This window comes from Dipodomys merriami, unplaced genomic scaffold (genome assembly GCF_024711535.1).
Source record: "Dipodomys merriami isolate MVZ:Mamm:240054 unplaced genomic scaffold, mDipMer1.0.p SCAF_1164, whole genome shotgun sequence".
Classification (NCBI taxonomy): domain Eukaryota; kingdom Metazoa; phylum Chordata; class Mammalia; order Rodentia; family Heteromyidae; genus Dipodomys; species Dipodomys merriami.
The window spans coordinates 24503-36460 of NW_027202454.1; the positions used below are offsets into that span (position 1 = coordinate 24503).

At 42.8% G+C, this 11958-nt stretch overlaps 1 pseudogene; it reads left to right on the top strand.

Annotated features, from left to right (window-relative positions):
* Positions 1 to 2967: 2967 nt before the first annotated feature.
* Positions 2968 to 9390, top strand: LOC138822893 (tubulin beta-2A chain-like; annotated as a pseudogene).
* The last annotated feature ends 2568 nt before the right edge of the window (positions 9391 to 11958 follow it).

Genomic DNA, 11958 nt, shown 5'->3' on the forward strand with positions numbered 1-11958 from the left:
AAGTCCAACTAACTTCTTTTTGAGTGTGCTAGACATGGGCTTGAACTTGAGGGTTTTTACTCAAGTTTAAAAATACTACTTCCTGTCTCATCTGGTTAATTGGAGATGAGTCTGATGGACTTTCTAGCCCAGGCTGGCTTTAAACTGTAATCCTTAGATTTTAGGATACTGTGTAGTGCCTTGGTTCCCATGGGACTCTTATCTACTATTAACCACTAAAAGAAAAATAGAGGCGGAAGTTGAGCTGAGGCTCAAGTAGTAGAGCCTGCTAGCTTTGAAATGAAAAACAAAATACCCAAAATAAAACAAAACAACCCTCATAGTCACTAGGCCTTGAATTCAAGCCTCCCCTCCCCCCCAAAAGAACCCTCAGGAGTTGAGTTTTTGTTCCTGCTAGCTTTGAGCAAAAAACAAAAGGCCAAAAATCTCATGGACAGTGAAGTAGTGTGGCCTAAATGTAGAGCCTGCTAGTTTTGATCTAAAAAAACAAGCCAGGTGCCTCTGGCTCATGCCTGTAATCCTTGCTACTCAGGAAGCTTAGATCTGAGAATCACATTTGGAAGCCAGCCTCGGCTAAAAAGTCCCCTGGTGACTGTTTTTTTTCCAACTAAGTAGAAGTGGCACTGTGTCTGAAAATAGTAGTGTACCTGCTGTGTCCCTGACAGACAGTTCCTAGGCATTGAGTTCAAGCCCCCAACTGACAATATCAATAAATTAATTAATTAAATACTGAGCATAAATGAGTAGGCCCTAATAATAAAGGACATAAACTTTGAAAAAGGGGGAAGGGACAATCAAATAAATGAAAAGGTGGAAAAGGAGCTATTAAGGCTTTCTAAATCAAAACTGTAAGTCTACCTGCTCAGATTACTGAAAACTGAGGACTGTGGTTCAAAGCCAGCCCAGGCAGGAAAGTACAGGAGACATATTTTACTGTGTTCAGTATGGGGGCTTGAACTTGCTATGTTTTGCTCATGGCTACAGGTCTACTTCTTCTAACCTCTTGGTGGTTGTTAGAGATAATTGTCTCATTGACTTTCTTGCCCAAGACTGGCATTGAACCATGATTCTCAGATTTCAGTCCTTTCTGTAATGCTCTTGACTTTCTATTGATATTCTAATCTCCTATTAACCACAAAAAATGCAAAAGTTGAGCTGTGGCTCAAGTAGTGAAACCAGCTACTATTAAGGTAAAAATAAATAAACCTCAAGGAAAGTCATCTTGACTTAATTTCAAGACCTAAGAACCACCACTCAATTAAAAAAAATAGAACCTCAGTCACTGTGACCTGAGTTTAAGCCCTAGAAAAAGAGCTGCAAAAAAGAAAAACAGCCTGTAGTTTACCTGTGGTCAAAGTTGTAGGGCATGGTAGTTTCAAGGGAAACAAAAAAACAGCATAAGAGCTAGCGCCTAATAACAAATGTCAAAAGGAAAGAAAGAAAGAATAAATAACTGAAAAGGTGAAAGAAGAGGTAATTAAAGATTTGTAAATGTTGACTCACACTTATAATTCTGAATGCTAAGGAAACGGAAATCTGTAGGTCATGGTTCAAAGCCATACTGGACAGGAAAGTCCATGAAACTTGCTTCAGTGTGTTCAGTTGAGGGACTTAAAATTGAAGTGTTTTGCTCAAGGCTACAGCTCTACTATCTTCCACCTATTAGGTTGACTGGAGATAAGAGTCCCATTGACTTTTCTGCCCAGGCTGACTTTGAACTCTGATCATCAGATTTCAAGCCTTTCTGTACTGCCCTGGACTACCCATGGAATTCTTGCCTCATATTAATCACTTAAAGAAGGCAGAAGTTTAGCTGTGGCTCAAGTAGTAGAGCCACCTACCCTTCAGTTAACTAAGTAAATCAATAAAACCTCAGAAAGAGAGGAGAGGAATGAGAGTGAAAGACAGAACGTCTTACAATAAGCAAAAGGAAAGAAATGTATATATCACCTGGAAGAAATAATTGTATTGTCAAAGCTTATAGAATTGTATTGTCAAAGCTTATAGAATTCACAAACTTTAACAACCATAATAATGACAATTTGCATTGTGAAGGTTAAAATATGTTTGTGACTTCAACTAAATATCACTATTCCACAATATTCTGAAATAAGAGAAATTTAGGTAATCACCTAATCTCAATAATAGTAAAAATCTCAAAAAGAGTCACCAGGCCTTAATTTCAAGCCCTAACACCAACGTGCCTAACTCCGGCCACACACACACACACACACACACACACACACACACACACACACACACACACACACACACACACACACACACACACACACACACACACACACACACACACACACACACACACACACACACATACACACACACACACACACAGAGCAGGAGCTGAGTTCTCATGCTTGGAGCAAAAGCCAAATGAAACAAAAAGTAGACTGTAGTAGACCTATGGCTTAAGTAATAAAGCAAGCTGCTTTTAAGAGAAAAGAAAAGAAAACCTGAGTATGAAGGCAAGGCCCTAAGCCCCTGACTCTTCCCAGAATGGAAATCAGTCATGGAATCCAACAGTTTGTGCTTGTTCTTGGGATCACAGCTGAACGTGCCCCTTCAGTTCTAGGCCCTCCTATCAAAAATAGAAGGTAGGCTTGTTCTTGGCTTCTGGCACAAGTACCTTGTGTAAAGGAAGCCCCTCCTCTTGCTTCCTGGATCCCAGGGTTCAGCCTCTCTTGTGAGTCAGGGTGGGACGTGGATGGCAGTGTGACAAGAGGTTCCAAATAGAGTGGCAGCTGTGCTAATTGACTTGAGGCTGACAGCTGGATGCCAGGGCTAAGTGATAACAGGTAGCTATCTCTGATTACCCAGCAGTAGGGAGAATGAGCTGGAGCACCTACTGGCTCTGCCTATCAAGTCCACCCCATCTCCTCTGCCCCTGTAACAACCAGAGGTTTAAATGGGGATCTGAGTTGGCTGTGTCAGATTCCTGCTCCCCAGCCCTACCTGTTTGCCTCTGTGTACACCACTGCTGAGGACACGCATCCAACTGCTCTGCAGCCCTACACCGTGAGGGAGATCATGTACATACCGGCAAGCCACTGTGGCAACCAGATTGGCGCAAAGGGGAGCATGACACTGGCCTAGGATCCTAGTCTCAAATTTAGGGGGATGAGGAGGAAGAGGATGGGGTTGGAGGGTGCAGGTGGTGGTGGTCATGTCTAGGCTGAGGTAGGTGGGGCTCCATAGTAGTCCCTAACCTCCTGGAAATCAAGTCCCCCAGATAGTTTCCCCAATTTCCCTAATTTGTGTGGCCCAGGTGGGTGTGGTTTTTTAAGCAAGGCTTGCATGTCTTTGTCTTACCTGAGACTCAAGTCATTGTACTTAGTTTCCTGGGAATAGACTAATGCATTTTTGGTCTGATTTGAATGAAAGGAGTGCAGTGTCTTTGAGCTGACAGATACAGAGGATTCCCTTTTTGTCAACTGATGAGTATCAGATAATTGAGAACAGTTCGTCCACCTTAATGCAAATTTCTCTGAGTTTTCATGCCCTAACTCAGTTCCCTTAAGTTGGGTGTTTTCTAAATCAGTGGTTGTCTAAATCAGTGTATGCTCTGAGGACCCTTGGGGTTCTGGAGACCCTTCTAGCTGAGTCTTCAAGTTACTGCTTTGGCAACTTAATGTCCATATAAGACCAGGTTCTGGTCATAGAATCCAAACAGAATATGGTATCCCATAAGATAGAATACTCATAGGAGAACCCAGATGTCTTCTATTCAGCAAGATAGCAAAGAGATTAACAAAACTAAAATACTATCAATTTTTGTGCTTTTTTAATTTAAAAAATCTAATTTTTTTACAAAAATAGTTGTGTCAACAGGACTTGGGTTTCTTATAGTTATTTTAAAATCCATTGTTTGGACAGTTAACATTCTAGGCCATAATACACTTCTATTTCCATCTCAGTTTTGGGAAATGCTAAGCAATGAGCACAACATTGACTGCACTGGAAACTACTATGTAGACAGCAGCTTACAGCTGCAGAGAATCGAGGTGTATTACAATGAGGCAGCTAGTGAGTGTCTCCCAACTGGCTTCCAATACCGTGGCAGAATAGGTCCCTAGGAATACTAATGACAAGGAAGGAGTTCCTGCCTTTCTTAGGGTGGTATTGTAGTTCGAATTTGGGGCCTCCATCTTGTAAGTCAAGTGCTGTATCCACCTGAGCCACTCCACCATATATTTTGTTTTAATTTTTGAGTATACACTTGTGAATTCCTCAGGAAAGCCTTTTACTGAATTCCCCCTACCTGTACTTGCTGACTAGCCACACCTGGATTTTTTTTTCTTGTCATGGGGTTTCAACTCTGGGCATAGGCATTGTCCTTCATCTCTTCAATTTTTCTTTTCCTTTTATTATCAGGGGTTCCTTTTTTTAGAACTCTCTGGGCTTCTGGGATAACTCCTTCTAGCTTTGTTTAATTCATTAATTCTGCTTGTTGTAACATATTTGGAAATTTTAAGTTTTTATGTTTACTATGCGTGAGCTGCAAAACCGCTTGTGAAGTTGTAGGAGTTTTTGGAGGCAGCGTCACATCAGATGATAGATTGATTGGGGCATCACCCACATTTAATCTTTGGTCCTAGTCTTTATTATTTAGAGAAGTCATCTCCATTGGACTGGAAAGAAACAACATGCTCTGTTCACGGATCAATAGAAAAATAGCCAAAACGAGAATAAAAGCAACGAATGTACAGTCAAGAAGAATATAGTAAGAATAAAGGTAGAGGCTATAAAGGTGCAGCCAAGTGTATGGGATGCCTTGAACCAACACCCTCTTCCTGCAGGCATGCTTCCTTAAAGCTCTTTGTCTAACACGATCTCATGCAGAGGTGGCATAGGAGGTGGCATGGCACCAACTATTTCAGGTAGTTTCTTGGAGATAAGAGTCTCCCAGAATTTCCTGCCCCAGCTGGCTTCAATCTGCGATCCTAAGATCTCAGACTTTTGAGTAGCTAGAATTTCACCCTTCAGCAACCAGAGCCCAGTTGCATTGCCCTCTTTAAAATACAGATTAAATTTCTAAAAAGAAAATTTTTGAAATTGAAAATTTTAAAGAGGGATGTTCAGTCACTAATATATATGTGAATAGTCCAAATCACAAAGCATAAATAAAGTGTCTCACCCTGAAATCTATAACACTTCTGGACTTCAGCATTTTGAATATGAATACTTAGCCAACAATAAATTCTTTTTAAGGTTTTTAAAGTAAAAAACATTGTTGTGATGTAGAAAAACCCAATAATAATGTGTAAACACTGCTTTTAAATGATTCATATTGTCTTTCCTAATACAAACAACCTTACTGAAGTCTACAGAGTAGATTTTCAGTTTTTGTAAATGTCAATGTGAAATTCATTTAATTTTATATAAAGAGTTTCCATTCTACATTATTGTATACAAACAGAATCGTAGATAATTGGTTTTCCTGTGTAATAAACCAATGAAAAAGTGCAAACAAAAGGACAGAGCTATTTAATGTATTTGAGTTTTATGGATCTACATTTGGGGATGTCCTCACCTTGGTATTTTGTGTTGATATTGCTTAAGTAAGATATAAGACTTTAATCTTGTGGTTCCTTGGTTGAGAGTTGTGTGGGATTGTGTCACTCCTATGAGCAGTATTTTATGTTGTGTCTTTATTAGATCCTGCATATCAGGAAGGATGGCCAGTTTTCTTCATGTGATTGTTTAGGAAGGGGGCAATCTCAAACTCATGTTTATATCATTTTAACTGATATCCCTTTTGAAAAATCAGGTTAAATGGCAAATTGCAAGTAATTGCCCAAGGTTGCTCTGAGTATTTGAATACAGGGAAATGTGCTATTTGATAACAATTATTGAAACATTATAACACAAGAAATATGTATTTTATGTATTTTCCCCAGGAAAGCATTATACTTGAATTCCTCTACATTTACTTGCTGAAGAGCCACACCTGGCTCTTTTGTTTTGTTTGTTTTTTTGTCAGCAGTGGCGCTTAAACTCTGGGCCTATGCACTGTGCCCCAACTCTTCTGTTCAAGACAAGCAGCCATACCACTTAAGCCACAGTGCCATTTCTGGTTTTCTATTAGTTTATTGGAGATAAGAGTCTCACAGACTTTCCTGCCGAGGCTGGCTTTGAACAGCGATCCTTTGATCTCCAAATCCACAGTTGCTAAGATTATAGGCATGAGCCAATGGTGCTCTGCACCTAGCTACTTTTAATTGGGGAAGGAAAGGGAGAACAACAAAGGAGTGGGTAACAATGTTCAACAATAAATGTTCTCATTTCCTTACTCATGTAACTGTAACTCCTCTATACAGCACCTTTACAATAAAAATAAAATTAACAAAAAAAAGAGAAAGGTTCTTGCTGATAGGCAATGATGACTCACACCAGTAATCCTAGCTACTCAGGAGGCTGAGAAATGAGAATCATGGTTCAAATTCAGCCTGGGCAGGAAAGCCCCTGAGACCCTTATCTACAATAAACAACTCAGAAAACTGAAAGTGGGACTGTGGCTCAAGTGATAGAGTGCTAGCCTTGAGCTGAAGAGCTGAGGGACTCAGCCCAGGCTCAGAGTTCAAGCCCCACCATGAACAACAACAACAAGAAAAGGTGTTGTCATCTTTCTTTTGCCCCATTAGACTCAAAGCCTGATGCTCATCTTTGCCTCCTGAGTAGCTGAGAATTCAGCCACCATGCCCAAAGCAAAGGAATGAAATGCATGGAAATAGACAACTGCAAACGTCCTTAAAGTTGCTGAAGCCTCTTGCATGGTGATTCATTCTCAAGATATCTTTTCTGTTTCCATGTCTGAAATGCTGTAATTTCTGTAATGAATGCTGAGAGCCACTTAGAATCATAAGCTCTGCCCTTAAGTTCCTTGTCAAGTATAGGCCTAAGTCAACTCTTGTTCCCACAGGCAACAAATATGTTCCTCGGGCCATCATGGTGGACGTAGAGCCTGGCACCTTAGACTCAGTAAGATTGGAACCATAGAGTTTCAGACCAGACACTTCATATTTAGTAGGTCAGCATGGTCCATGGAAGATGGCTAATAGGCACCCCTCCTTCCTAACATCCAGGCACTCCAGTTCCCAGAGCTGAGCTGAGCCTTTATCCATCTAGATATCATCCTCACCTAACCTACCTATTTCAGTCCATGGGAGTCATGTCCCTGGCCACTCAATCAGCACAGATAAATGCCAGTCTGCAAACAGCCTCTGAAGGGAATGAACAGCGAGCAGGGAATGCCTCCAACAAGGTTTCAGCGCTGCTGGCCATTTCAAATACCTGGCAATAACAGGGAACCACTTCAGGACACCAGAAATCAAAGCACAGCTATGTATGAGCAAGGTGCAGACAAGTGCCTGCAGCTTAGCTTCCCTCTTACCATTCTGTTCTCCTGTTCCTCCTGTGAAAGTAAGTACTTTTCCAGTATTGAGGCAGGCTCTGTTCATTTTTTTTTGGTCGGTCGTGGGGCTTGAACTCTGGGCCTGAGCACTGTACCTCAGCTCTTCAGCTCAAGGCAAGCACTCTACCGCTTGAACCACAGCATCTCTTCTGGCTTTTTCTGTTTATGTGGTGTTGAGGAATCGATCCCACGGCATTGTGCATGTGAGGCAAGCACTCTACCACTGAGACCCCTTCCCATCCCCAGGCTCTGCTCATTTTTAGAAGTACGCACGTGGTTTGGGTTAAAATGTATCTTCCTCCACATTGTCTTTACTTTCTTTAGAACCTGGGTGATTTGTAGGGTCCCAGACACATTGAAAACATTTCCTGAGGGCTAGGAAGGTGGCTCAGCAGTACAGTGCTTGCCTTGCATGCATGAGGCCCTGGGTTCGATTCCTCAGCACCATATAAGCAGGAAAAAAAAAGCCAGAAGTGGTGCTGTGGCTTAAGTGGTAGAGCACTAGCCTTGAGCTGAAGAGCTGAGGGACAACGCCCAGGCCCAGAGTTCAGGCCCATGACTGGACCCAAAAAAAGAAAACATTTCCTTTATTTCACCAAAGTGTATCTAAAATAATAGCCAAAGTTGCTCAGAGGAGCCTATAGTCTTCACAATGCATATAGCACAGTCATTATTCCTGGAGTATGTGTCTCATCATGTCTTTGTGTCTGATAGGCCAGAACAGGGCAGGCAATAACTGGGCCAAGGGCCACTACACAGAGGGAGCCGCACTGGTGGAGTCAGTGTTGGAAGTGGTGAGCAGAAAGGTGTGGCTGTCTCCAGGGTTTCTAGCTGCACTACTCCCTGGGAGGTGGCACCAGGTCAGGCATGGGCACCCTGATTCTCAATAAGATCCCAGAGGAGTTCCCAGACAGCATCATGAACACCTTCAGTGTCATACCCTTGCCCAAGATGTTGGACACTGGCACCTTAGACTCAGTGAGATCGGAACCATTTGGCCAGAGTTTCAGACCAGACAACTTCATATTTGATATGTCATCATAGTCCATAGGAGATGGCTAACAGGCACCCCTCCTCCCTAACATCCAGACACTAGTTCCCAGTGCTGGGCTGAGCCTTTATCCACCTAACCCTTATCATCCTCACCTAACCCTACAACACCATCTTGTCTGTCCACCAGTTGGTGGAAAATGCAGATGAAACATTCTACATTGACAACGAGGCCCTGTATGACATCTGCTTTTGCACCCTGAAGCTGCCCATGCCCACCTATGGAGACCTGAACCACCTGGTGTTGGCTACCATGAGCAAGGTCACCATCTGCCTGTGCTTCCCTGCCCAGCTGAATGCAGACCTGAGCAAGCTGGCTGTGAACATGGTGTCCTTCCCCTGCCTGAACTTCTTCATGCCTGGCCTTGCACCCTGTCCAGCCATGCCAGCCAGCAGTACAATGCTCTTTCAGGGCCCAAGCTCACCCAGCAGATGTTTGACACCAAGAACACGATGGTAACCTGTGATCCCCACCATGGCTGCTACCTGATAGCGGCTGCCATCTTCTGAGGCCGCATGTCCATGAAGGAGGTGGATGAGCAGATGCTCAACTTGCAGAACAAATAAGCAGCTACTTTGCAGAATGGATCCCCAACAACGTGAAGACACTTGTGTGTGACATCCCCCCACATGGCCTCACGATGTTGGCCACATTCATTGGTAACAACATGGCCATCCAGGAACCCTTCAAGCACACCTCAGAGCAGTTCAGTGCCATGTTGCAGCACAAGGCATTCTTGCACTGGTATACAGGCAAGGGTATGGATGAGACGGAGTTCACTGAGGCTGAGAGCAACATCAACAACCCGGTGTCCAAGTACCAGCAATGCAAAGATGCCACTGCTGATAAACAGGGGGAATTTGAAGAAGTCTTGTGGAAGAAGAGGTTTAAGACTTCCCATTGCTAGCAGTGCAACAGGAATGCCAGAGCCCGCCTACGGCTTCTCAAATAAATGGTGCTTTCCTGAGCTACTGTTGTCCTGCAGTGGGACCTTGCTATGTATCATCATGCTCAGCCTTCTCTGTCAGGAACTCACTGACGGTGAATGTAAAAATGCAGATTTCTTTTAAATATGATTGTTTTAAAACCCTATTTGTATAAATAAAGAAGTATACATTTTATACCCTGAGCCCTTATTCTTCTTTAGAATCCTTTTTATTCTTTCAGTGTATTTGAAATATAAATTTGGCCAGAAGGATTTAATCTTAACAATATAGGACTGGTACTCAAGAGGAGTATTAAATTCATGGTTTTTCTGCTATTTTGAAGAGGAGGATGACAAGTGCCAATGTTGTTGTTTTTCCCCCTGGCCCAGTTTTATAGTTTTCAATCTCTCAAAAGCATGCAAGTAGCAAAAAAGCAGTTTGAAGAGAAAGAAAACTAGATCCAGATGCTACTTCTCCTTCAGACAACCACAGGTTCTTGTCTCATGTCCCATCAGAGGGATTTCAGTCACATTCCCCAGAAACAGTATCAGGAACACTGATCCCTGTGTTTAGAGTTCAATTGGCAATGAAGCAGCACTCACAGGATGAGTGCAAGTTCCTGGTTTCCAGGGTAGTTTCTCAAGGTGTCTGGAGCTTTAAGTACAGAAGTGACTCTAGCTGTTTGAGGGAGTGAGAGGCTGAGAAGCTGACCAGTCCCATAGTGTATCAAGAACTGCTTGACACAGTACTTCCAAGTCAAGGAGAGGAGGGGAGACATGGCCTGTCCCAATGACCCATTCTCACGTTCACTTTTCCAGCAGTCAAAGCTGTCTGAGGCCCACAGGGTGTTGTAAGGATATAAGGGATGGCTGGATCTAGCCTGTTGGGTATGTTTACTTTACGTGAGTGAAACAGAAATCTCAATTGCTTAGAACCTACAATAGCCAGGAAAAAGGTAAACACTTCTGTTTTCACTGGAGGCCAAATCAGTCACTGGTTCTTTTTGCCAGAATCTTTCATTCTTCTTTCAGTGAGGCTCCAGGCAGGTTGTCTGTGCCAAGCATTCCTCCATGGCCACCAATAACCTGTAAGAGCACCTTTTTCTTCAGAAACAGGGCTATGGGAATATGGCAAATTATAGAAAGCTCTAAGGAAAAGGTACTTCTGGGTGAGGTGCAAGTCCCTTGTTGCTAGTAAAGTTGGGAGATGGTAAGTTCCGTAAGTTTTCCTCTACCAGGCCTGAGGTTGGGGTCGGGTAGGGAGGGATGGGATAGAGGTCTTTAAGCCAAGCTGGTCTCACTCATTAGAAAGTAAAACTGTCCCAGAGAGTGATCTATGACTAGAAGCAGGTTTTGTGTCCTTGCCCCAGGGAGATCAAAGTGCAAATAGCTTCCATTGTGGGAGTCCTAGGGAGTAAGTGTTGACTCCCCTAGGACTCTAGTCCTAGAACTGACCAGGTTGGATGACCCCAAATCTTCTAAGGTTGCTGGGTCAGAACTGAAGGCAGGCCTGGCCAAGGCACTCTCATTCCTCAGTGGGTTAAGGATTGAGGCCAAGCTGTGATGGAGGCACCACCCATCCTATCTACCAGTGTTTGACTAAGAACATTTTTGTTTTTTCTTAAGTACTCATTTATGAGTCTTTTCATGAGTCTTTTCTGGTGGCTTTGGCTTATTTCTTTACACTTTTGAAGAAGTAGTTCTTGGTTCATAATTAATGACTCATGCCTCACTCCTTAGAAAACTCCTGTTGATAATTTTACCAGTAGACCCCCATGTATTTTTCAGGCATGACTTTTGTTTTCTCCTAGCCAGAGCTCTGCATTCATTGCCACACAAGCTAATGTGGAGGTGATTCCTATAGATAGGTGATTTTTTGTCCAATTGCTAAGTGTAGCATCTCCCTTATTCTCATGTACCTTAGTAATTGTATCAAATACTTAATAGAGTTCTTGACAAGTATGATAAACAAAGTTCAGAGGTGAAGATGCAGCTCAGTGGTAGAGTACATCCCTGGCAAACACATGACTCTCAGTTCAGTCCCCAGCACCAAAAGGAGGAAAGGCAACAAATGTTAGGCTCAGGAGAGGATACATTAGGACTCATAGAAAAGCAGCACCCAGATTGGCAATGAGGAGTTGTGAAATGAGGGAACATTGGTAGAATATTTGTAGGGGGGAAGAAGAAAGCCCCTTGATGTGTGTACCCTTTTAGAAAGCAGAGGTAGAAACAGGGAATTAACCTCTGGTAGTCAGCCTAGGCCGTGGAAGGAAGAAGCCATGACATTTACGTTACTCTAATGGGACCAGAGTGTATAGTGGCACCACCATACCAGGCCATGGCCTGACAAGAACAGACATTCTTGCATTGGAGAGGTGTCTTTTGACCACTTTGGCCATGTTAATGATATTTCCTTATGCTGTTTCCTTTTTCCTTCCAACTTGTCATACCTATAGCAGATCCTGTCCAGGAGACCCATTCTCTCTAATCTTATTCTCTAAAAGTCTCCTAGTTTATAGCTACACATATCCTAGACCAAAAAAGTAGGGG